This window comes from Orbicella franksi, chromosome 9, assembly GCF_964199315.1.
Source record: "Orbicella franksi chromosome 9, jaOrbFran1.1, whole genome shotgun sequence".
NCBI classification, from domain to species: domain Eukaryota; kingdom Metazoa; phylum Cnidaria; class Anthozoa; order Scleractinia; family Merulinidae; genus Orbicella; species Orbicella franksi.
The window spans coordinates 6,694,701-6,718,980 of record NC_138153.1 but is presented as its reverse complement, the minus strand read 5'-3'; the positions used below and the strand labels follow the sequence as shown (position 1 = coordinate 6,718,980).

At 38.9% G+C, this 24,280-nt stretch overlaps 2 pseudogenes; both read left to right on the top strand.

Annotated features, from left to right (window-relative positions):
* The window catches only part of LOC145497502 (uncharacterized), a 111,750-nt pseudogene that overhangs the window by 18,541 nt on the left and 68,929 nt on the right, over positions 1 to 24,280 (top strand).
* On the top strand, positions 1,087 to 4,158 carry LOC145497124 (uncharacterized; annotated as a pseudogene).

The following is a 24,280-nucleotide window of genomic DNA, read 5'->3' as shown; positions in this document are numbered from 1 at the left end:
GGTCATTGGTCAGGTTTCGTCTTCGACTAGGAGAGTGACGGTTGGTGTTCCCCAAGGGTCAATCCTCGGCCCATTATTGTTTACCATCTACATCAATGATCTGCCCAACGCCCTTAAGAACAGCAGCGTTACCTTGTTCGCTGATGATACTGCTCTATACTGCTCTTCAGAATCAGCTTATAGATTACAGACCACACTGAATCGTGAGTTGGACAGACTAGCACAATGGCTTTTCGAGCATAAACTGACTGTAAATGTCTCGAAATCTAAATTTATGCTCATCGGTGGCAATAAGAAGCTGAATTCATTTAATGATGTCACTTTGTCAATCATGGATAGGAAGTTGGATAGAGTGAGTTCTTATCAGTATCTGGGCGTCATCATAAATGAGAATCTGACTTGGTCAGACCATGTAGAACACCTCTGTACCAAAGTGTCGCAAAGATTGGGTTTATTACGAAGAATTAAGTGTTTTCTTCCGAGGAACATCAGGGAACTTTTTGTTAAGACGACCATAATACCGTTATTAGACTATGCGGATGTTACATGGGGAGACAAAAACAATGTAATCCTGATGAATAAAATCCAAATACTGCAAAACACAGCTGCGAGGATTGTTCTTGACAAGCCAATACATTCATCTGCTACAGAGGCACTCGTACAGCTCGGCTGGGAGAACATGAAGAGAAGAAGAAGTTTTCATCGCATGATTTTAATTTTTAAGGCCTTAAATGGTTTAATTGACTGGGATTTTAATTTTTGTAGTTTTAAAGATATTCATAGGTATAATACGACAAGTAAAGACAACATTTGTAAGCCTCAATCCCGTCGCTCCTGGGGACAAAAGCGTTTTATTTACAATGCTGTTAATGAATGGAACACTTTACCCGATGAAGTTAGGAACAGTATCAGTATTTTTAATTTTAAAAGTCAAATTAGGGGTATTTCTTAATTTTTAATTATCATATATATATTTTTTTTTTACTGTTTTCTATATTTCTATTAGTACAATGGTTAAATGTTACTATTATTTTTAATCTACTATTTCTTTAGCTTTTGCGATTTTATTTTTGCAGGGAAATCCCAGGAGGCGCAGAGTTAATGAAGCAGATAGAGCAGAACGATCTAGACAATGTGAGTGTACCGGGGTGTCTGCCAGAGCACAATGTTGTTGATAAGCCATCAATGATCACTTGGGGCACACGGAGTGATGGCAGTCTCATTGTTATACCAACCTCCATCATAACAGATGCTTACAATGAGATTGTTACATGGAGAAAGAATGTTTTTCTGGTGCCATATGGTAAAACCGGAAAGGAATTTATTGATCAGGTTACATCGCACATTAATGACTGGAATAGCAACTCTGATCAACAGCACATATCCTTGAAAGCAGCCTTTGTCCTTTTGGCTGTTGCACTTCAAAAGCCAAGCCCGAAATCTAAGACAAAAGACCATCAGGATTTCTTATCTAAGCGCCTTGCGCTCTGGAAGGAAGGGGAAATCAGCAAGTTGCTACGCGAAGGTAGAATGCTTCAGGGGCGTATTGGAAAGCTTAAGTCATTTGATCAACCGGAAAAATCCAAGATATTTGCTAAGCTTGTGCTCGAAGGACAAATCAATTCAGCGCTGCGTTTCCTTAGCGAAACATCAACAGGGGGCGTGCTGGAGCTAACGGATGACGTCATGGCCCAGTTGAAAGAGAAACATCCAAACCCACAACCAACAACGTTGGGCTCACTTCTCTTCGGGCCGATTAATGATGATATCCCTGAATCGGTGTACTCAGAGATAAATGGTGAGATGATAAGGGAGGCTGCGTTAAGAACAAAGGGATCAGGGGGACCATGCGGGGTTGACGCTAATGGTTTTAGAAGAATGATGGCTTGCAAATCCTTTAAACAGTCGTCTACAAAATTTTGCGAGGCAATAGCCACAATGACAAGGACTCTATGTACAACTTATATCGACCCTGCAACCATAGAGCCACTGGTGGCAAGCCGATTGATTCCCCTGGATAAAGGTGAAGGTGCAGTGAGGCCTATAGGGGTCGGCGAGGTGATACGAAGGATTATTGGAAAGTGTGTAATGAACGTTTCTAAGGGAGACGTGGTTGAGGCGAGTGGTGCACTCCAGCTATGCGCAGGTCAAAAGTCCGGCAGCGAGGCTGCTATACATGCTATGCATGCCATATTTGAAGCAGATGACACGGACGCGGTACTGCTCATCGATGCTTCTAATGCATTCAATGCACTTAACAGAGCAACTTCACTACATAATATCCGGGTTCTCTGCCCTGTAATTGCAGCATATGTCATCAATACTTACAGGAAGTCGGCACGCTTGTTTATTACCGGCGGCAAAGAGATCATTTCAGCTGAAGGAACAACACAGGGTGACCCACTTGCTATGGCCCTCTACGCCTTAAGTGTGCAGCCGCTGATCACAAGCCTGCAGGCGGCGTCCAGTATTAAACAGTGCTGGTTTGCTGACGATGCCTGTGGAGCTGGCTCTGTACTGGAAATCAAGAAATGGTGGGATGTCCTCAACAACCTTGGCCCAGTCTTTGGCTATTTTCCCAACGCCAAGAAATGTTGGATTATCTCAAAGCCAGATAAAGAGGCAAGCGTGAAAGAAGTGTTCAAGGACACGGCTGTCAATGTGACGGTAGAGGGACAAAAACATCTGGGTGCGGTGATAGGTTCACGGGAATATCTAGAGGAATACGTTAGCGAGAAGGTGACCAACTGGGTCAGCGAGATTACCAAGCTGGCAGAGTTTGCTCTTTCTCAGCCTCAAGCGTGTTATGCTGCTTACACCTTTGGCCTCAAGCACCGATGGACCTATTTTTTGAGAACTTTGCCTGATATTCAAGAATTATTGGAGCCTTTGGAGATCTAAGATCTAAGATATCTAAGGTGCTCATCCCTGCAATTACGGAGCATAGGTGCACTCGGCTGGACAGGGACATTCTAGCACTGCCAGTCCGTCTAGGGGGGCTTGGCATGACAAACCCGTGTCTTGACGCAAATCTTGAGCAATCTTCCTCCGTCAAAGTTACCATCCCGCTGGTCCAACAGATCGTGGCTCAATCCCATCAGATGCCGGATGATTCTTTGGTCAAGCCACTACAACAGGCAATGAGGAGTGAGAGAGCAACGGTGCTCCAAGACAGGGCAGAGCATATCAGAGGGGTAGCCCCACAGAAAGTCCAACGGGCACTTGACCTTGCTGTGGAAAAAGGGTCATCTGTTTGGCTGACGGTACTCCCCCTTCGCGAAATGGGTTTCAATCTAAATAAGAGAGAGTTCCGCGATGCAATCAAACTGCGCTACGATTGGCCGGTCGATGATATCCCCTCCACCTGTGTATGCGGTGATGCTTTTACAGTGGACCACGCAATGATATGCAAGAGAGGTGGGTTCGTTACCCAACGTCACAATGAGCTGAGGGACTTAGAAGCCGAACTCCTGAATATGGTTTGTACCGATGTTGAGATTGAGCCTGTCCTGCAAGACATCTCGGGTGAACAGCTGGGAAGAGGTTCTAATCGAGCTCCAGATGCGAGATTAGATATTCATGCGCGCGGGTTCTGGGAGAACCAACGATCAGCATTCTTTGACGTGAGGGTTTGTCACCCTAATGCTGATTCGTATAGGGACCTAGAGCTCCAACAGATATACCGCAATCATGAGAACGAGAAGAAGCGTCTTTACGCGAGGCGGGTTTTGGATATCGAACAAGGAACTTTTACACCCCTTATTTTCACGTCAACAGGCGGCAAGGGAAACGAGTGCCTGCAATACCATTCCAGACTGGCGCAGCTGATCTCCATCAAGAAAGGAGAACATTATGCTAAAACAATCTCCTGGATAAGAGTAAGGACATCCTTCGCTTTACTAAGATCCGCACTAATCTGCCTAAGAGGTTCAAGAGCTAGAAGGAAAGCCTTTTGTGACTTTAAGAACATTGATATTGACGTTGAAACCCAGGAGGGAGCCATTATGTAAACACTGTTGAAATAGGTTTTAATAGTTTATTTCTTTTATTTACTTTTACCTCGTAATATACCGATATTGACGTTGAAACCCAGGAGGGAGCCATTATGTAAACACTGTTGAAATAGGTTTTAATAGTTTATTTCTTTTACTTACTTTTACCTTGTATATACCTTATTTAAAAAAAAAAAAAAAGTAGTAGTAGTAGTAGTATTAGCATTAGTTGTAGTAACCATGATATCATGACATATATGATATGACGATGATGATAATAAATTATTATTATTATTATTTTGATATTATTATTACTATTGTAATTACCGAAAACTTAAGGAACAACAGAATTTCTGAATTTTACCAGACACATGTAAGATTCAAGTTTGTATGGAAAAGTGCTCAATAAAGTTTGCTATTATTATTATTAATATTAAAAAAAAATTATTATTATTATTATTATTATTATTATTATTATTATCATGTATTAAGCACCTTAGGGTTTTTTTGCTCTGATTCTGGTTTAGTTTCTCACTGAAAAACAATTATGTCAATTTTAGTGTCTCATCATTGTGCAAGTTGATATGCAACTCTGGTATGCAGTCAAACCTCTATAATGTTGCCAAATTTGCCACTCTCAGGGAAATGGCGAGTGGCTGCTTAAATAGAGGTTGGCCACTTAACAGGGGTTGGACATAAATTAGCACAAGGTGTGGTTAAAACTTCATTTTTTTTTTTAATATGGACAAGTTTGGTGTCTTGTGAGCAATGCTGCACTTTTATTAAAGCCTATCAGAAGAAGGATTTGATCTCAAATTAACAATGGACTACTGTCTGCAGGGACAAAAATTTAAAGCTGTTCACCCAAATTAGTACTTTGAATATTTTAACCGATCAGGTTAATTGCTTGGTGTCCTTGGTCGACTTTGTGAGCATGGAAACACCAGTTTTAATGTTTTTATCAGTTGTCACGTTCTATTTCGGACTCTTTATCTATCATCCCATCTTGTAAAAGAAAGCCAAGCTACGTGTATTAAATTTTGGTGGCTGCTAAATAGAAGTATAGACAATAGAAAACCCTCATCAGGAAGACCAAAAGGTGGCTGCTTAATAGGGGTTCTATTATACAGTATTTTACTGACAATAATTTCAGGGGTTTGATGACTGGTCGTTTAATAAGGGGTGGCCACTTAATTGAGGTTTTGACTGAATTCTTAAGAATAGTTTCATCCTTGGGAATTGGGAGTGGGAGAGGCTTGTTCTAAAGGTGGGGAGTAGGGAAGCAGTGAGCCTCTTATGGCTTTTACTAAATTTTTATTTTTCTTTCCAGGCCGTCTTTATCTAGTACATGATACTGTGTAAGTGGCTGATAACATGGTGAATTTAAGCACATCCTGAAATTTCAACCTGGCAGGAGGGGATTTTGGTCAAGCTTCCAAAACATATCTTCTTGAAATGAAATTGGCGATTTCAGGGAACAGGTTTCAATCTGGCTGAAAATTCCAGTCCAGTTTCAGAAACCAAGACAATCAGGGTGAAAAAGACATTGTTATCAGGCAAAGGTGAAGTCTGTATGAACCTAGTGGCCCATCAGGCTGGGGCTTATCTCCAGTTTCTGAAGCATGAAGGGACTAGGAGTATTTCTACTCCCTGGTGGAGCTAGCCCATCGAAGGTGGGGCATGTCTAGTGATTGTGTTTTTAACAGTCGCGTTTCTTCTGATTGGTTTTAATAAAAGTGCAGCATTGCTCACAAGACACCAAACTTGTCCATATTAAAAAAAATTTAAGTTTTAACCACACCTTGTGCTAATTTATGTCCAACCCCTGTTAAGTGGCCAACCTCTATTTAAGCAGCCACTCGCCATTTCCCTGAGAGTGGCAAATTTGGCAACATTATAGAGGTTTGACTGCATACCAGAGTTGCATATCAACTTGCACAATGATGAGGTTAAAGATATTGAAGAAGACTGTTGGTCACAACACTAAAATTGACATAATGGTTTTTCAGTGAGAAACTAAACCAGAATCAGAGCAAAACAACCCTAAGGTGCTTAATACATAAGAGCAATGTCATTGACATGACAGGGGGTGGGGGGCTTTAAAAGGTTCTACAGTAGTGGAGATTCCCACTTAATTAAATGCAATTGCAGCATGAAATGCCAAAGTGTAATTTATTTACAAACCGTTGCACCGTAAATTTTACGGTTGGCTATCCAGGGTTATCTCCAGGATCTGGATAATTATTAAAGAATTGAATTTATCTTACCAAAGTGCATTTGGGCAGGGAACATTGTATGTTCGCCTTACAACTGCCTGACATCGCCTGAGAGCACGGCTACCTGGGTCCACGGTAAAAATCGCTTCCCGTATACGCCACCTCTGAACACACATTCCCCTACTTCGTAATGACCCAATTACGCACGTTTCGCCTGCATTTGGCATTACTTGAAGTACTTCACCAATAATTTCACAAAGTCTTGTATCTGAAATATCAGAGTAAGTGATTCTTGGACCAGTTGTGTTACTAACTGCCATGGAATACTGATGTCGCCTTCGTAGAATTGTTTTGTAAGAAACACGTGCTTCTTTGGCCACTTCTATCCAAACGCCATGAACATCATGTAATCCTCTGATTACCTCTTCGGGAATGTGAAATCTTGGCCTGCCTGGCCCTGTAGACTGTTCCACTGGACACGAGAATCCCATTTCCGAAGCAAAGTTTCTCCGTGTATTACACAAATCTTGGACCTGATCATTTAAACCGTTGACTTCTTCATGGACCAAATCCAACAGCTGAATTTAGTCTTCGCTTGCGCTCTGTTGTTCGCATTGTAGAATAACGGATCTAATGACGCGGGCGTGATCATCTAACCTGCGCTCAAAATACTCTACAACATTGAGATTATCACTGTGTAGATTTCGCTGAGCTTGACGAAAAAGCGAAGGAATCGAGTGAAGAAAAAAAGGCCTCTAAATCGTCCACCTCCGCCGCCATTTTGTCTAGTTGACTCCACTGGCCATTAATACAGTGGGCACAATAGCAGTAACTTCATTTAGATAGGCGTTAATATATTCGTCATAGCCGTAAATATTTTTTCGAGGTAGTCCTTAATATATTTGTAACAGTCGTTAATATATTTGTCACAGCCGGTAATATATTTGCAATAGCCTTTCATATATTTGTCATAGCCTTTCATATATTTGTTACAGCCGTTAATATATTTGTCATAGCCTTTCATGTATTTGTCATAGCCCAATATAGTTATTAAAAATAATATAACTTGAATAACAATATTGTCCACTATGGCGCTTCATACATACTACATGTCATTCAGATAGTATTCTACACTGGAAAAGGGTTAAAAAAAAATCGGTGTGGATGAAAGTACCAATTGCTCAGAGCTACCTGATACCTGTGGCATTCAATCATGGCTTCAGTTACCATCATGCTGTTGGTGACTATGCCATGCTGTTAAAATGGCTTCCAGGGAGGCAAAGTAAAGTACCACCTTATGCTAAACACCAAGTTGGAGTTTCAGGTAACTGTAATCAAAATTGCATTTTTCATTGAGAAAATTATGGGTTTAGCAAGTAGTCTGTCCATTCGTGTTTTTTCTTTTTTTGTTCACTTATGCCCATTATGCCGGCTGGCATGTAGGGCAGCAACAACTATGGCGACAGATTGGGGACAAAACCGATCATTAAATTTCGTGTCGAAGCTTCTTAATCCCATGGAAAATTTCTCTTCGCGTCGTGGTGTTCCACTCTTCGTGTCCAGAGGGCTGGAAGTCCTTCCCATAATGCAGCGCATCAAAGTTTGCGCGAGCTTTAAAAGTGTAAACATAACATTTTTTGTAGTCGGGGTCGCTCGCCGGTTTTCTCTTGACTGCTGCAGTGTACATGGTTATAATTCGTTGTTGTGTACTCAGGTTTTTGCCTATCACTTGTTCATGTTAAAAGGACAATGTAAGGTAAGATTTTAATGCTTGTTTATGTTTCTTCCAATCTTTTATCTTTGTCGGAAAAGTTCCCAATTTCTGCGCTTCGGCAAAATGGCTGTCATCCCCCAAAATGCCATATAAATCACGAGTGAGTGTCAAGTTATTCTCTGCGTGATGTGCAAAAGATCCTAAAAATCGCTGCTTCAATGTATCGAAGATATGAAAGTTGATTCATCGCGAATTACATGTAACTTCACTGTTTGATGCGTAAAAAAAACACGCACCGAGTCGAGTGTCTTTTCACTGGGTTCCTTTCGCCAAGTAGAAAAATGAAGAAGAAATCGTGCGAGCGTAAATATACTTTGGTGCTTGTTGCATGAGTTTTAAAGTTAGCTTTGGCATATAATATGCGAAAATCCAACTACACTTTCTTTAATGAAATGGGAAATGCTATTTAAGATGTTATTATGTTAGACATTACTATGGTTTTTCCTATTTTTGTCCGCCGGTATAACATTTCACTCACTCCCGCAAGATGGCCGCTTTCCCTGAAAAGTGACATGTAAACAATGACTTGCAGCCGAAATCAAGTTGGAGTTATTTGGCAACAACTAATAAAAATCAATTCTCCGATGTTTGATGTCCCTCAAATGTCAATGAGCTTAAATTAACTTCAAGTCTATAAGCCCAAATTAAAGCACTCAATTTCTGATCTACTGATTACATTTGCTGCAATTGTTGCAAAAAAAAAAAATGTCAAATGTTGTTGTTTATAGTGGTCAATGCGCTTAGCTACACCTAGCTATTTCACAGGCATGCCACTTTAAATGAAGGAAACAAATATATCAGCTAAACGTAATAGGCTTAAAAATCCCAACCGGGGGGAGGCAGACCAGTTGGCTATTTACAAGCATGACCGAGGAGTTGAACTAGGGTCTACCAAGAAACAACTCCAGCTAAGTGGTCAGAGCGGGGCTTGAACCCGCCCCCCCGGATTTCAAGTCCGGCACCCTAACCACTCGGCCACGCTGCCTCCGCAAACATTGAATGCATGGCCATATCACGCGATCACGAAAACACTCTCTCCGTAGACCATAATTCTAAAGGGAGAAAGGTCATATGAGACCACCTGTAAATGTGTCTTCCATCAGAAAGTTTCTGAATATATGCAATTTTTGAATGCTCAACATGTATATACGTAACAACCAGTAATCACAGATTATGCTCCAAGGATAGATCGAATTTCTGCAGTTATTGTAAAAAACGTTTTCGAAACCTGTCTCAAAACACATATTTCAATTTGTATTTTTCTATAGACGTTTGTGCGGCCGTTGACAACTTACGCTGAAAAATCAACTTTTTAATTCGACGGCTTTCCAACAGAATTTTAGTGTATGCAATCTCTCTTGATTTCCACAGTTACTAAATGGTGCATCCGTCATTACTGATTTGCGTACCAATATTTTTGCCAGACCAGTCATTTGGTATTAATTCATTTCAACTGAGATCAATAAAGGGAACTTGACCAAATACACTTTATTTTAGTAGATTTTAATGTCTCTCAGTAATGGTAATTGCCTGAGAATTGTAAGTGTTTCTCGCTAAAGTTGTGAAAATACCGACAACACGAATTCACATGCAGGGTTGCCAAAGGGGTTGTCTGGAAAACCCGAGTAGCGAATAGTCGCGAATAGCGAATAGTGCGAACAGTACGAATAGTCTCGAATAGTGCGAATAGTGGCGAACAGTCTCGAATAGTGGCGAACAGTCGCGAATAGTGGCGGATAGTGGACAAATAGTGGCAAATAGTGGGGAATTTGGTACCCAATTTTCCCGCTAAAAAGCATAGATGCTTATCAGTTCAAAAGGTGTTTCTAAACGTAATTTCTTCTGTTTTCACCGCTGCAAAAGCGTAGATACGTCTTTATTAGGTTATCCTTGTGTTTTCTGTTTTCTTACTGTCAGCCCTAGCCTAAGTCCTGAGAAGAAAAGGTAATAAATTCACTGAAATTCTCATGCTTGTTTGGATACTTAATTAACGCAAGATGTTGCTTAGATGTTGTTGTTTTTATAACCGGTTATCAGAGCAGCTCGTTTGTGTCTTTTCAGTTGATAAACTAATCACAGAGCACTTACCTCACATTCGTATTCTATTATGTTTTTTTTTTTCACGTGATCAGTTTCAACGAACCCAGATCAGTGCTGACCTAAATCGGTGACTATTGACGACTATTCGCCTCTATTCGCTATTTGCTATTCGAGTTTTTTTAGACACCCTGCTAAAGGTCGGGAAATGGTCAGGAAAAAGACATTTTCCCCATGAAAAAGGATTTGTTAAAAACTTGTCAGTCAATGAATGGGTGGAAAGGAGGGCTACCCCCTGAGGGCAAGCTAGAAACCGTTACTATATCTGTTATTTATTTGGTTAGAGAAATTTTATTTTTATCACAGTAGGAATTAGCAAGGAGTGACAGGCCTACACAACTTCTAACAATGGAAACTTTTGTACCATGTAATATATGACCCCTTTATAGTTTTGCTCTTACGAGTATGTCTTTTAGGGATTTACCTCTTTTATACGATATTAGTGGTGGCTCCTTGCTAATTCCTAAAGGGGTCATATATTACATGGTACAAAAGTTTCCACTGTTAGAAGTTGTGCAGGCCTGTCACTCCTTGCTAATTCCTACTAAGGGAAAGTCAGAGAAAAGCATTGTTCTGGACCTCTAGTTTTGTCTCTGACTCAAATCCTTGCATTGTGGGTAACAAATCATGTTTGGAATTCAAGACAAAATTGATGTTAAATACATTTATCAGAATTATTTTTGATATGTTTATATTTTTCGCTTTTACACAATTTTACAGTCCCAGTGTTGTCACCAAATAGTCCGAGCACGCCTTCCGTGCCTATCTTGGTGAATACCTCACACCTTCAGTTTTCAGGGCTTGGCTCTGTAAAATGCCAACACAACTGAGAATAAGACACGTTGTGCATTTAAAATGCGGTGATGAATTTCAAGCTCCCGAAGACACATGTTCAGTCTTTCCTTGGGGTTTTTAGTGACATCACAGAGGACTTCAAGAGTCAACTTCTTGAAAACTATTCAACAAATTTCATTTGAAATACCTGTACTTGTTTAGAAGAAAATAACTGGCGACTGAGTGCGTGCCTTATTTGATATTTTTTAAATTGATATCATTGTATGCTCTATTGTTTGACGCACAGAAATCTCAATGAAATATTCTAATGCAGCAAACACTTTTCTAGTAGGTGGAATGAATTTTAATCGTGTACGTAAGGAGGTCTCAAAGGACATCCCGTTCATTTTGGTGTCAGAAACCGTCGTGTCATGTGAACGTGAACCAGCATCTTCGTCGATGTACGAACTCCCCTTCGCAGATAAGTATACGTTTTCGTTTTCTCTTTTCATGTCTTTTTCATGTTCAGCTTTTCGCTTCGTTTCGCTACGCCTGTGCTTTCTCGCAGTTTAGTGGTTTAGTACAACTATTTCGTTGAGTAATTTTTTACGTCCACACAGTGAAAAAATTGTTGAATACTGGGAGGGTGTGAAACTTTCGGAATAAAGAATTACTAAGTTCGTGTAGACAAACACATCGGAATAGCAGGTTTGAAAGTTTCTTATTGAATACCACATTTCAGAAATAAGTTAATTTACTAGCTCTCTCGTTCGTCGTTTTTGTACCTGTTTTATGTTGTCCACGGCGCGTCTGAATTGCAGGTCACATTCCACAGGTCAGAGCACAGGTCACTGTGCTACAGATAAATAAGCAGCACCAAGATTCAGTCTCTTAGCCCTAATTAAACCTAGCACTCTGCGAAAATGTTGATTTAGATCGAGGGGAAACTTTTGGCATAGTTATTCATCAGTAGAGTAGGGATTTCTACTCTTGACCTGTGGAATGTGACTTGTGTTTTAGACCCGGCTTGTTGTCCATTGCTCTGATGCTCTGAGTTGCTAAGGGTATGAAGATCTGACTAACTTAATATCAACAGTTTTAAAGTTACGTCAATAATATTTCCTGAGCATTTAAATCATTTGATTATGCAGGAACAGTTTGTCTCAATACAATCGCTGAGCTAACTGCTCGTGAAGGTTTTAATTGGGATTTAATTTAGTCAGTTTTACTTTGGGAGGGATTTTGTTGAGTTGTTATACAGCCATCTTTTTCCTTTACTTCAGGAGTGATTTCTGATACATTTTCGGGTAAGTAATATCAAAATATTGCGTTAGAATTTCAGACATAAAGGCAGATTTGTGTTGTAATTGTCTTTGTGGTTATTGTTCATTTATCTTCATGTTTTCATAATGGTTTACATTTTCGTGAAATCAGAAATTACTTGACGAATAGCACCAATTTTGAACAAACTTGCTTTGAATTCTGGCGAGAACATTAAAACTACCTCACTTCAAATAAAATAATTCTAGGAGAACATTAAGAAATTTGTTAATGCAGGCGATATGGACAGATGTTACGTTATATGGCCGGTTTCTAACTACCGACCAGATTGACCTACTGAATATATTTTTTGACAGTTTTCTCTCTCCTTCTGGCACCAGACGAACAGAGGGGTATCCGAAGGAAATGTAACCATTATGAGCAGCCGTGTTCAGCTTTGGAGCTCCGTTCTCTCCTTATCAGCCTCTTGATGTTGCGATCAACCCCAATTTCAGGTAAATTCTAGGTTTTGTTTTATCTTTATTTTACACGTATCATCTGACCTTGTTGCAAAGTCTGATTTAAAAGTTATAACTAAGATAGCTATGACGATAAATGCATTGTTATGGTTCAGTTTGACCCTTGCTACAATTTTGTAACTTTTTTGTTCTAGTGTATGATAAAAATCTTTTTGGATTGCAGGTTGTAGTTCTTGGGCTCTAGCGTAACCTGGAAGTTGACTATAGGAAATGACTGATTTCAGATAAGTACATCGTAGTTTTGTTATTTGTTCGTCGTTTTCCTGGTAAACGATTTAATTCAGAGCAAGATTGATCGAAATACAATATACCACCAGAATCCCAGACCTGACACGTTTGTACGCAGTAAATTTTCTAAGCGAAAAGAAAGCCAGTCATCACTATAAAATGCATTTCTCTAGTCTCTTGCAATTGATTTCAGGCTAGCGAATACAATGTAATATGCCTGAAAATAGCAACATCGCACAACTGCAAGACTGTTCTATTGAACAAAAGGAGATTTACTTCATTTACTGACATTTCCTCTCTTTTTTCCAAGGTTGAACACAGAGTACACGTGCATTGAAAGAAAAAGCGGCCATTTTGGATTGTGGTGTTTTACCCTTCGCTTCGATGCAAGCAGACGACATCTGAAAGATCTTATAGTCAGATAAGCTTGTTGTCATTTAATTATTACTTGGCTTCACACTAGAAGCTAAGTTAGTTTCAAGAAAGCAGTTGACTCAAGTGCACTTGAAAATCTCAAGTCGCACTTTAGAAAATTTGGCATCACACCTGATGACAAAGTATATTACTTGAGCATTTTCGCAGAAAAATAACTCATACATATTACAAATGCGATTGTTCGGCAGTAAAATCGTGAAGAAATGCATATCGTTGCTTTGTTGCTAAAGAGAAACACAGCAATAGCAGCAAAACAAAGGAACAAACGACATATTTCTGTATTTCTCTAGAGTGGCTCAACAACGCGGTTTTCGGCAAAGAAACTGCTGTAGGGCTTTAGCTAACCTAGGAAATGTGTTTCCGTGTGACTCGTCCAATGTTCAACAGAGTTGTGCGATTGCAAAGAAATGACCTGGTTGAAACTTGAAACAGCAGCTGGTTTGTAATTTGCAGAAGAGCATTTTCTGTGTCGGATGATATGAAAACCTATGGTTAAGGCTGTCTATGAAAATGAAATTCAAGCAAGTTGTTTACTAGTATCGGTTCGTTCATTAGAACTGTAGCAACGCTGCACACCGCCTTCAGTTGGCTTCCATTTCCTATTGGTCAAGTGTGCTCTCAAGTGTGGTGTAGACCATACTTGGCGGCGTACTTCGGCTTCTTTGAACTACGAACGTTTCCATGGTCACTAAGTTAAGTCCAAGAAAGCACATTTTACCCCTTCACAATCAAAGTAGGTTCCAAGTGCACTTAGATTATACTTACAAGCTCTAGTGTGAAGCCAAGTACTTTCTTAACTATTCTGCCTTATACCATTTACAGTATCAGTCCATGAAAGAAAATAATTAATTTCTTTCAGATCATGTTGAATACATCCTGAGGGAAATAACCTAATGAACTGTCATCCTGTAGCAAAAAATAATAATTTTATACTGCTTTGTGCGCTTTCAAACGCTGCCTGAATAGCATTTATGCTTTAAATGTCTCTATAAACCGCTGGCTCCGCATTGTTTTTGACCAAATTCCTAAACCTGACGCAATTTAAGTCAGTATATCAAAGCTTCCTCTTTTCTTTTTCATGAAGGTTTTAAAACAGATATGCTGAGAGAAAACAAGTCCATTTTGTACGACAGTGCGTGGTTCTAATGTTCTTTGGTACAACGTAAGTATTGCAAACATCTTGGTTCAGATAGACCAGATATTATCTTCGCAGTTTTCTATTCATTAACTGAGAAATGTTGTCTAAATGTACCGCCAAAAGCTCAGCAGTGACATTAAAATATTTTTTGCCGGTGTTAAAAATTTATCTGCAACTTGCCTCACTTGGTTTCTGGCAAATTTATGAAACGAAGGACAGAAAATTTGCCAATGCAAGAAAAGCAACTTTGTTTAGCTCTTGGACTCAGTGGTTTCAATGAGTAGTTCACTGCTTGCTAATAGCTGGAAACGCTTTTTCTCTACAATAAGTCCAGCACCTCAAATTTTCCGTTTTTTCGGTTTCAGTCGAAAGTTAATAAAATCTCCTTCCATATCAATACATTTCAAAGTATCTTGCAAAGAAATTCTTTAACCATTTTAATGTCCTCGGCAGAACCAGGAAGTTTGTTTGAGATTTGCGAGCCAACAAAAATTTAGTGTTTTCTTAAATAATTATACCTGACAGTATTGATATCTGCTTTAAGACGTCACTGCAGAATTGTCTGTTATTAAATTTATAAACACGTCTCGAATTTGTTGCTGAAAAAAATAGTTCGTTTTATGTTTTTAAAATCTCCTTTTTTGCCAGGTGAACTCGGATATTGAACAGAACGTGTGGTCATTTTGGATTGCAGTGTGTAATTCTCGAACGCTGGTGCACTATGACATATTGGAAAAATCTTAATTCAGATAAGTTCACCCTTTCCTTATTTTACTTGAATTTGTCGTCGACCATTTTAATAGCGGAGCCCCATACTCATATAGGAAAAAAAAAAGAAACCTATGAGTTGATTTTCTCATGGTTATCATGGCTAGCGGTATTGCTCGTGGGCGCGTGCGCACGACGGCGACGACGGCGACAGAGTTGCCCAACATGGCGGCCATACTCCAAATAATAGGTTGACAGACATGCAGCCTTGGTTTACCGTGTACTTCCTTGATATTGGACATCCATGTTATGATAAAGTGAATGTATGTAATAAAGTGATGTATGTATGTATGTATGTATGTATCAATTGACACCTGTCAAAACAAGGTATCCGCTGACCAGTATCACGTGACCATATCGCGGGCTCAAGTTTACAGCTCCTCGAGGTCACGTGTTTTTTGAAGTTGAACGCTGACCAAGTGCTGGTTATCGATTGGATCGCGGGCTCATATTAGGTTAACTTGTTGGAAACAGGGCAGGATTTCTGGGAAGTCGGTTAACGCTAACCCAGGATTAAAAGTTAACCAAATTATAACTTTTTCCTCTATACAAATGTGTTTTGCTGTTTTGTTTTGTGCATAGGGTGATTATTAAAACTCAAAGCAGAAGGCCAAACAATATGAAGAAAACCTCACCGCAAAGTTACTAAACTCAAATCAAAATTCTATCTTTTTCTGAGTTAGCTTAATCGGGCTTTGAGCAACCCGGCCCAGGAGCTACGCTTTTAGGCTGGCCTAAATCTATATATGAACTGTGTCATTCCAAGTATCATGTAGATAAATCTAATCGGGATTGGTGAAAGATGAAATTTTGATCCTGTGGTGAGCGTGGGACAAAGAATTGAACATCTCAGTCCGTGACGGGATTCGAACCCATAAACTTTGAGATACCGGTTGGGCAATGAGGAATTGTTCTGACGTCCGAACGAATTCTTAAAAGTAACACGATTGCGAGAGATTTGTTCATCAATTTCAATAAAGTAATGCTTTAGAAAAGCACTGTAAATGTGTATTTAGGGGCAAATATTCGAAATTAAAACAACTGGAGATCCGATAATCGTTGAAAAGTTATTTGATTTGTTGTTTTTTTTCTCTTTTTATCACCAGGTTAAATGCAAACATCGTTTCAATAGAAAGTGTAGCCATGCTAGATCAAAGTGTGTAAGCTCTCGACTCCTGGCTCACGTTGACAGCCATTGAAAACACCTTTTTCAGGTAAGTCGTTTTCTTCTCTGTTTACCATTGAACGGTTTCAGTCCAAAGAGTGATCAGAGTCTGCCCATATAAATGCCTTCCTGACCCTTTTTATAAGTATCTCAGTTGGAGAGAAAATATTGGGATCAGGATATACTGTCACTAGCAAGAAAAATTTTACTTGAAGATTGGAGACTTGTCCAGTGACATAATGGAATCAAAGTTAACAGAATAAAACAACATGCTGGTGTTAATTACTATAACTTTCGTAAGAACATTGTGAAAACATAAGTGTCAAGTGATACAATCAATATTAACCAGCTATTTTGCTGATGTTTCCTTTCTTTCTAGGTTGAATGCCCTTTCAAAGAAATATGTAATCATTTTGGATTGCACTGTACTGGCTCTTGGAAATATCTTACTTCAGATAAGTCGTTTTCTTGTTTCTCTACAGTCGTTTACCATTAACGGATTCAGTCCAAGAGTGATCAAAATATAATCTCATCGTACCTCGCTGCGGTTTCAAGTATGTTACAAAGAAAATGTTTCCAAATTCATAAACTAAGAACAAAAGAAATGTATGACAATCAATTGGGAAAATTAATATTTTGAGTTTGAGACTGAAGTGCATGAAAGGTTGAACACCGCAATTTATTATTTTAAAGGACAACTTGAAACGGCCTAATATTCTCCGCAATGCAAAATTGAAGTGCTTTTTCTTGACATTTTGAATTCAAATTTAACAGAATAAAAATGTGGTTGTGGTACTAGTAATTGTTACAAATTTATTTTGATATAAACATTGTGAAAAACAAAGATTCTAAAGTAGCATTTCAGCTTACTCTCGGCTTGGCTTTGCGAACGAAGATTTAAGGAAGTGATCCACTTATGCTGCAGACAGAGAACCATGTACGACAATTTACGAGAACAATTCCAGTTTAATAGTACAATGATAATTTGCAGTGCGAACAATGCTTTCCTTATACGAGGCCGCAAATGAACTTTAAAGGCAATTCATTTAGAGAAGGAATTGCTCAAAATCAAATGTGTTTTAAAATAGTATTGTCAGGCATTCAAGAACGAACAGCAACTTAATTTATAACGACTGATAGAGCTCATGACTTTAGCGGCGTGACAATCCTAATTGTGCTTTTGTAAACACGATCGTTTTTTGGTCATCAATGTTCGAAGCTTGACCAAAATCTATATAAACATGCACTACTTTTTCGTCTGTATAACTTGATATAAGTACAATGTTAAACATGGAGGTGAATGAAAATATCATCGCCTAGGGCAAATTAGTGTCTTGCTACACCGTTTAATATGGAAAATTAACGTTTAGAACAGAAAACATAATTAATTTTTCAGGTGGTTGAAAATATTTACGAGCGTTGTTTGGTTTCGATAGGTACTTGCATGTGTCCGGGCACAAGTGCGCTCAAGCCTTGAGAGAAATGTCATGTTTTCGAAGTAGCGATGTTTCACTGACATGGATTTCAAAGTGTAGTTTGAGTATTTTCTTTTCCTCAAGAAAACACCAGTTTGTTGCATGTGAATAAAGTTTTTGTGTCGGTATCCAAACAAACAACAAACAAATAACATTCCAGCTAGAATAAATGTGACGCTAGTCTCGCAGGGTAGCTGAAATGATTAATTGAAGTAATGGTCGATATATTTTAAAACAAACAGCCACAAAAAAAAAAAATGGACCCTGAGAAAAATAGATAAATAAAACAAGTACGCAGTTCAAAAGGTGTCAAAACTAGTGTTTGCACATATGAAATGTAGCAGTGAAATGGAAAATAGATAAAATAGAATCGAAAACTTTAGAAAGCCTTAAATTTACATAGTATGTAAATTGCTGCACGCGCAGTTTCCCGCTTCCTTGGAATGTCGTTTTCCGCAAAAAATAAACTATCTTCAATCTAAGCAGGAGCCATAATCGGGGACGGAGACCGTAAGTCTCGGGATCTGCGCGCACTAATGATATGGGGCACTTTTGCTATTTTTAGAACAAATTACGCCACCCTGACGACATACATCCGCGCGGATCCACGCACATGCAACCCTCCAAGTTGCGACCATCTTAGTCGCCATGGCGACTAGAATTTTGGAGCTGGCGACTAAATTAGAACGCAAGTCGCCAGCTCGGCGACTGAAATTAACGTGACCTATGCTTCAGGAGCTTGAGCGGACTATCATCCGGAGCGAAAAGAAAAACGTTCTGAGCATTAAGAATTCACTTTGCAAAGCTAGTTGTTGTGGGACTTTAGGGACCGTTCATCTTTTATAAGGTAGGGGGGGGCTGGTGGGATTTGAGGGGGGGCCATGCGAAAAAAAATAGCTTTCGAGGGGGGGCCATCCCAAAAAAATAAGGGAAAAAGGGGGGTCACGTGAAATATTTTAGTAAAACTTTAAAATGGCATAATGTTTGAATATCAAAAAAATTGCTATAGAATAAACATAGAAGGCAGGATACAAATTTATTACAAACTTTCCTTCTGCTTTAAAAAAACGTTTGGCGACAAAAAGTATTTGTAGCTACTGAAAAGAAGTATTTAACACTGTTATTTTCGAATGCAACTTTCACTGGCACTCATCTTCATCTCCGCTGTCGTCGAGTTCTTCGTCGCCGCTTGTGCTGCTATGGGAGTCTCTTTCACCAATGCTGCAAGAAGCAGCAATGCTTTCCGTCAGAGTGTACTCTTCAGGGTACATGAAGGTGTAAACATAATCTCTGACTTCCCGCTCAAGGTTGGTGGTGATTCTGCTTCTTGCAGCATTGGTGAAATAATTCCCTTCCAAGAGCTGTGCGATGTATGGCCCATCTCTTCCAAATATCGACGTGGCAACATCCTCAACTTTAAGACACTCTTCCGGGACGGCCGTTCTAGGAGGGTACACAAGGCACTGTGGAAGATCATTTCCTAGCGGGTTTCCAACACAGATTCCATAGACTCGTTGGACGTTGTTTTCAGTCCGCTTCCTCTTTCTTTCATTTGACTTTCTGCGGTTTTCTTTTTTCCTTCTCCTTTTGTTGATGTGCTGTTTGAGTATGCCTTTGAATATGCTGTTATAATTGCTCTTCTTATTTTCTAGTGCTTCCATGTCCTGCGTGACCTACGTCAACTTAGCTTCTGTACATTTGATCTGTTTTACATTAAAACTGTGGGCAAATTCTTCGCCCTGCTTTAAAGCAAGCCCATTGGACTGAAAGAGTGTGGAATCGTGTTCCTTTACATCTTTCAATATGACATTCAACTTTTCCACCATTGCTCTGTGCTCTTTGATGGAGAAGTTCAGTTTTCTTCCATCACTGGGCTTCAACTGGTACCCTTGCATGGAAAACTCACTCGCCCTTTCTGAACAGCCATCCGCACCTAGAAAAATTGCTTCTTTTGCATGTAAGATGTCAAACTGCCTGGATCGTTCAGCTGTAAACCTTTTCTTAAACGACTCGTCGCTTTCGCCATTATTGCGCATTTTGGAATGAGCCTCTTTCATGATGCTCATGTAGTAATGCGCTCTTTCCCCGATTGGATTAACAATATAAAGAAGAAAGAGCATGGAAGTGGCAGGCTGGTTTTATCTGACCCAGAGAACGTTGCTCTATTTGCAGATAAGTTTATTCTCAAATCGAAGTTTGTGGTGGATTATCTTCAGCATCTTGAAGTGCTGGAATTTAAAAGGAAAAAGAGAGCAGAAGAAAAGGCAAAGTTAAGTAGGGAGGAGGATTATCCTTGGACTCAGTTGTGCGAAGATCTAACCAAGCTTAAAAAGCTACGTGTTCCAGAACTAAACAAGTACTCAAACCACCACGGGCTGAAGCAGCATTTGAAAAGCAGCAAGAGTGAGAAAGTAAAGGCAATTGTAAGACATTCATGCTTGCAGCAGAAGAGTCCTCTCAGAGCTGGCCAACCAACACTGAGAAATGCCAGGACATTGACACAAAATGACAACAGGGCAAGTGCTGACAGCAGTGAAACGGATGAAAGTGACAATGATGAGTATGACAGTGATGCCATTGACTCTGGGGGAGAAGATGACTCAAGTGACGTCATTCTTGCATTCATCAATTCAGATGAGGAAGATGCCAATGAGAGGCCAAATGCCACATGCTCAGGGCGAGCCATAACTACGAGATCCGAAATTGACTTCTCTTTCTTTTGATTTGTTTTTTAAACAACAGCTCTCTGTCGTATAGAGATTGTAAATATTGTCTTCATAGTGAGCACAATAACGTGAAGTAGGGGGATAATACAGAAATATTAAAAAAGTTGAAATCTAAATATTGTTTGTTCAATTTTTTTTGGGGGGGGTCATCCCAAAAAATTATCGCTATAAGGGGGGGGGCCATGTGAAAAAATTGATAAGCTGAGGGGGGGTCATGCGATTTTTAAATGGTGTTTCCCAAATCCCACCAGCCCCCCCTCCCTCATAAAAAATGAACGGTCCCTTAACCAACAGAAAATCAGACTGAATAAAATGAAATGTTACACGGTAAACAAAGATCAAGGAATTGCATTCAGTTGAGCTTGGGACGCAACGAAATTCGTTCCACTCGACGGAACTTTGGCGCGTGGCAATTTTACCTGGAAGCATGAGACAACGCACGCAATCCGGTCATTTGCCATCGAAAAGAAGAGGAACTGCAAAAGCTTGGAAAGCTCGACGGTGACAGGATGCACAATATGTTTGAGAAACATCCAGATGTATTTGAGAAACGTATTTTGTTTCAGTGGACACGAAAATACTCGACATTACAGCAAACTTGATAACACAAGCACGGGGGATTCTATAAATAAAAAAAACTGTGATGAAAAGCGGCTCGCAGTTGTAAGGAAATTTCACTTGTGTGAACGAACCTGGGTTTATTTTTAAATTGTCAAAAATTTCATCAATAAAAAAATATCCATCTTAGTGATTGCCCTAAAACTTGTGAAAGTATTTTCGCGTTGAGTATTCGCGTTCCGCGGTTCGCATATTAAATTCAAAACGACAAACCATTTTTGAGCGTGAACTTTTCTGTCCATTTCAATATAGTCTTTAATTTTCAGGTGAAGTTTTATATCGTTTGCTTATTCAAGCAGAAAACGAGGTTGAACATTTAAAAAAGATCATAAGCGATAAGGTAAAAATAGCGTTCACTTTATGGTCTCAGCAAGAACTTGATGCCGCCTTGATAAACATTGGAAAACTTTCCGCCATTCAGCTGCGAATGAGGCTATCTTATTTTAACTTGGTACAATCTGTGTCGTTTGCACTGCTCCTGTTGTGTGAATTATAAATGATATACGCAAATATTTCTGTGTTTTGTGAAGCGACTTTTTTTCTTAATTTTCATCAAATATTTTCGCGGGAAAAATGGCGGTAAACATACGTTTCCTTCATACATGCTCACGCTTTTTGATGGTTGATTTCACAACCAGCGCCAGTGCGTCAGTGTTGTAGAGTCTGTCGATTTACGGGAGAGTTTGTAATCTGTTGTTGTAAGTTTACTCTTGTTTGGAGTGCTCAAGTCATTCCTAAGTTACCATTTAAGTGTGATTATAAAATATTAAAAACTTAAGCAAGAGTTTATAATGAAGATAGTCTGAACCTTTGGTTTTTGATATTTGTGGAGTCACTTGTAAATCGATGGAGCTATTTGAAGGCATGTACATTTGCATCATTATAACCATTGTAAAAGATTTATTGAAAGTGAAAGCCAATCAATCTAAAATGACTGAATGAGAACTGTGATCAACTCACAACGCTGTTGCAATAATAATAGTACTTTTTCATTGTGATCAGAAACTATTTCATTTGATCATCAATCATTCCAATAAAAGCATATTTCAATCAACATTAGGTAGTTCTTTCACTGAACGGGACTTCAATTTACTTGGTGGTTCAAGGAAAATGTTATTAACAATACAGTTAGATAATAATAAGATTATTATTTATTATTAGCTAATTATTAATTTATGCATATATTTTGGCGACTAAAATATTTCACTAGCGACTAAACCTGAACAGTCAGTGGCCAAAATGTGGCCACTAAGGAAAAAAGTTAACTTGGCACGTAGGGGCCAAACCACCCCCCAAATGTTTCGTCAGTTCTTGAGTATTTCACATTATTTCGCATTACTTAAAAAGTATTGACTATTTCTACATCAAACTTGGCAGATGAGTAGGAGACCTATTGCCAATTATATTTACGTGAAAAATGTCAGTAAATGTCAAAGTTGTGACGTGACAGTGATGACGTCATGTTTTTGGCCACATTTGAGGTTTTTAATATGCATATTTTTTACAATGTGTTCGAAAGAGCACATCAAGGGGAGTTGAAATCTGAAAAAATTTTGTCCATATCACAAAAATTGAATGAAATATGGCATTTTTAATCATAAAAAATAACTCTGCAAAATATGGGGTCCCCCCTTGAGAAAAATCCCCAAATTGGAGCCTTCATTTTTTTCCAGCAAATCCAGCTATGTTGCACATGTGATGTGCCAGATGACTAAAGCAAAAATAAAGAAGAAAATCGGAATAAAAAATTATCCCTCTAGTGTTATTGCGTTAAAATTAGTTTTGTTACGTCATAACCTGTGACGTCACCCGTTTTTTTACTGCTAATACCATCTTAACAAAGCCGAAAATCAAATTTCTAAAACCATACGATCTTTGACAACATCAAGCTTTTTATTTTTCTAGATTATTAGCCTTCCTAGAAAAAAACTGAAAAAAATAAACCAGAGAGGCTGACTTAAGAAGGACAGTATGGCTAAGCAAATTCCGGGGGGGACAGCAAAAACATATTTAATTTACCATATCTCGAAAAATAATCATCATAGTTAAAAACGGTTTTCGGCATTTTTACTCCTCAAGTCAAGGCCTTTCCAATGACATAATCTTTACATCAGATTTTAGAAAAAATTATAGCACGTTTTGGTGACGTCATCAATTATGACGTCATAATCTGACATTTTGTCACAACTTCCAATTTAAAATAAACTGGAGAACAAAACAAGCTCATCTGGCAAACTTGGTTCAGAAATATATAAACCAACCAAATATAGCCTTCATGAAACATTAGGGGGGTGGTTTGGCCCCTACGTGTGGAGGGTTGCCACATGTCGTGGGTTCTCGCGTAGATGTTGTCTAAAGAATAAAGTTTATGTAAGAAATCTCTCTACTCTGGTATCGAAGTAATTTGTGAATTTCTCAAACAGTGCTTAATCATAACCAAAACCTGTTTTTGATAGTTTCTTATCATTTCTGCTCGTTTAGCAAGTTTGCGAAAGTTTTTGGAAGGAAAGTCTGACGCGTACAAGTAGCTCCAGGGCGTGCACTTTAAAGTCCGAGTCGCTGTTTTCAAATGTAGCTAATTGTCAACAAATCTTGACAAAGATTTCTTTCGTTATCTTTTGTGCTGAGATTCTGTAACAATTTTCAACGTAGTGAAATTTTACACAGCTGCGAAAATAAAATACAAGGAGTTTTGATAACTCGGCCAACAAAATCGAGATCGTTATTCGAGTTGATTAAAGAAAGCGTCATCGTAACTTTGCTGACTATTCCTGCTGTATTCACATATTTTCAGCTAAGCAGTTTAATATGTTCTCAAACATTTATCAACCTCGAACATATTTAAAAACTAGAGATATTATTGCGGAAGTCCAATTTGTCATGTTTACGGACTCTACAAAACAAGCATCGGCGGGCGCTCTTATTCATCGACAACAGACAATTTATTGAATTTTTACACAAACAAAGCCTAGCCGTATCTACAGACGTAAACTTATTGGGCCTTGATGAAATATCAAGCGTTGCTTACAATTCAGGCGAAATGCAAACGTACTTGCAATTTTTTACTACTTTTCG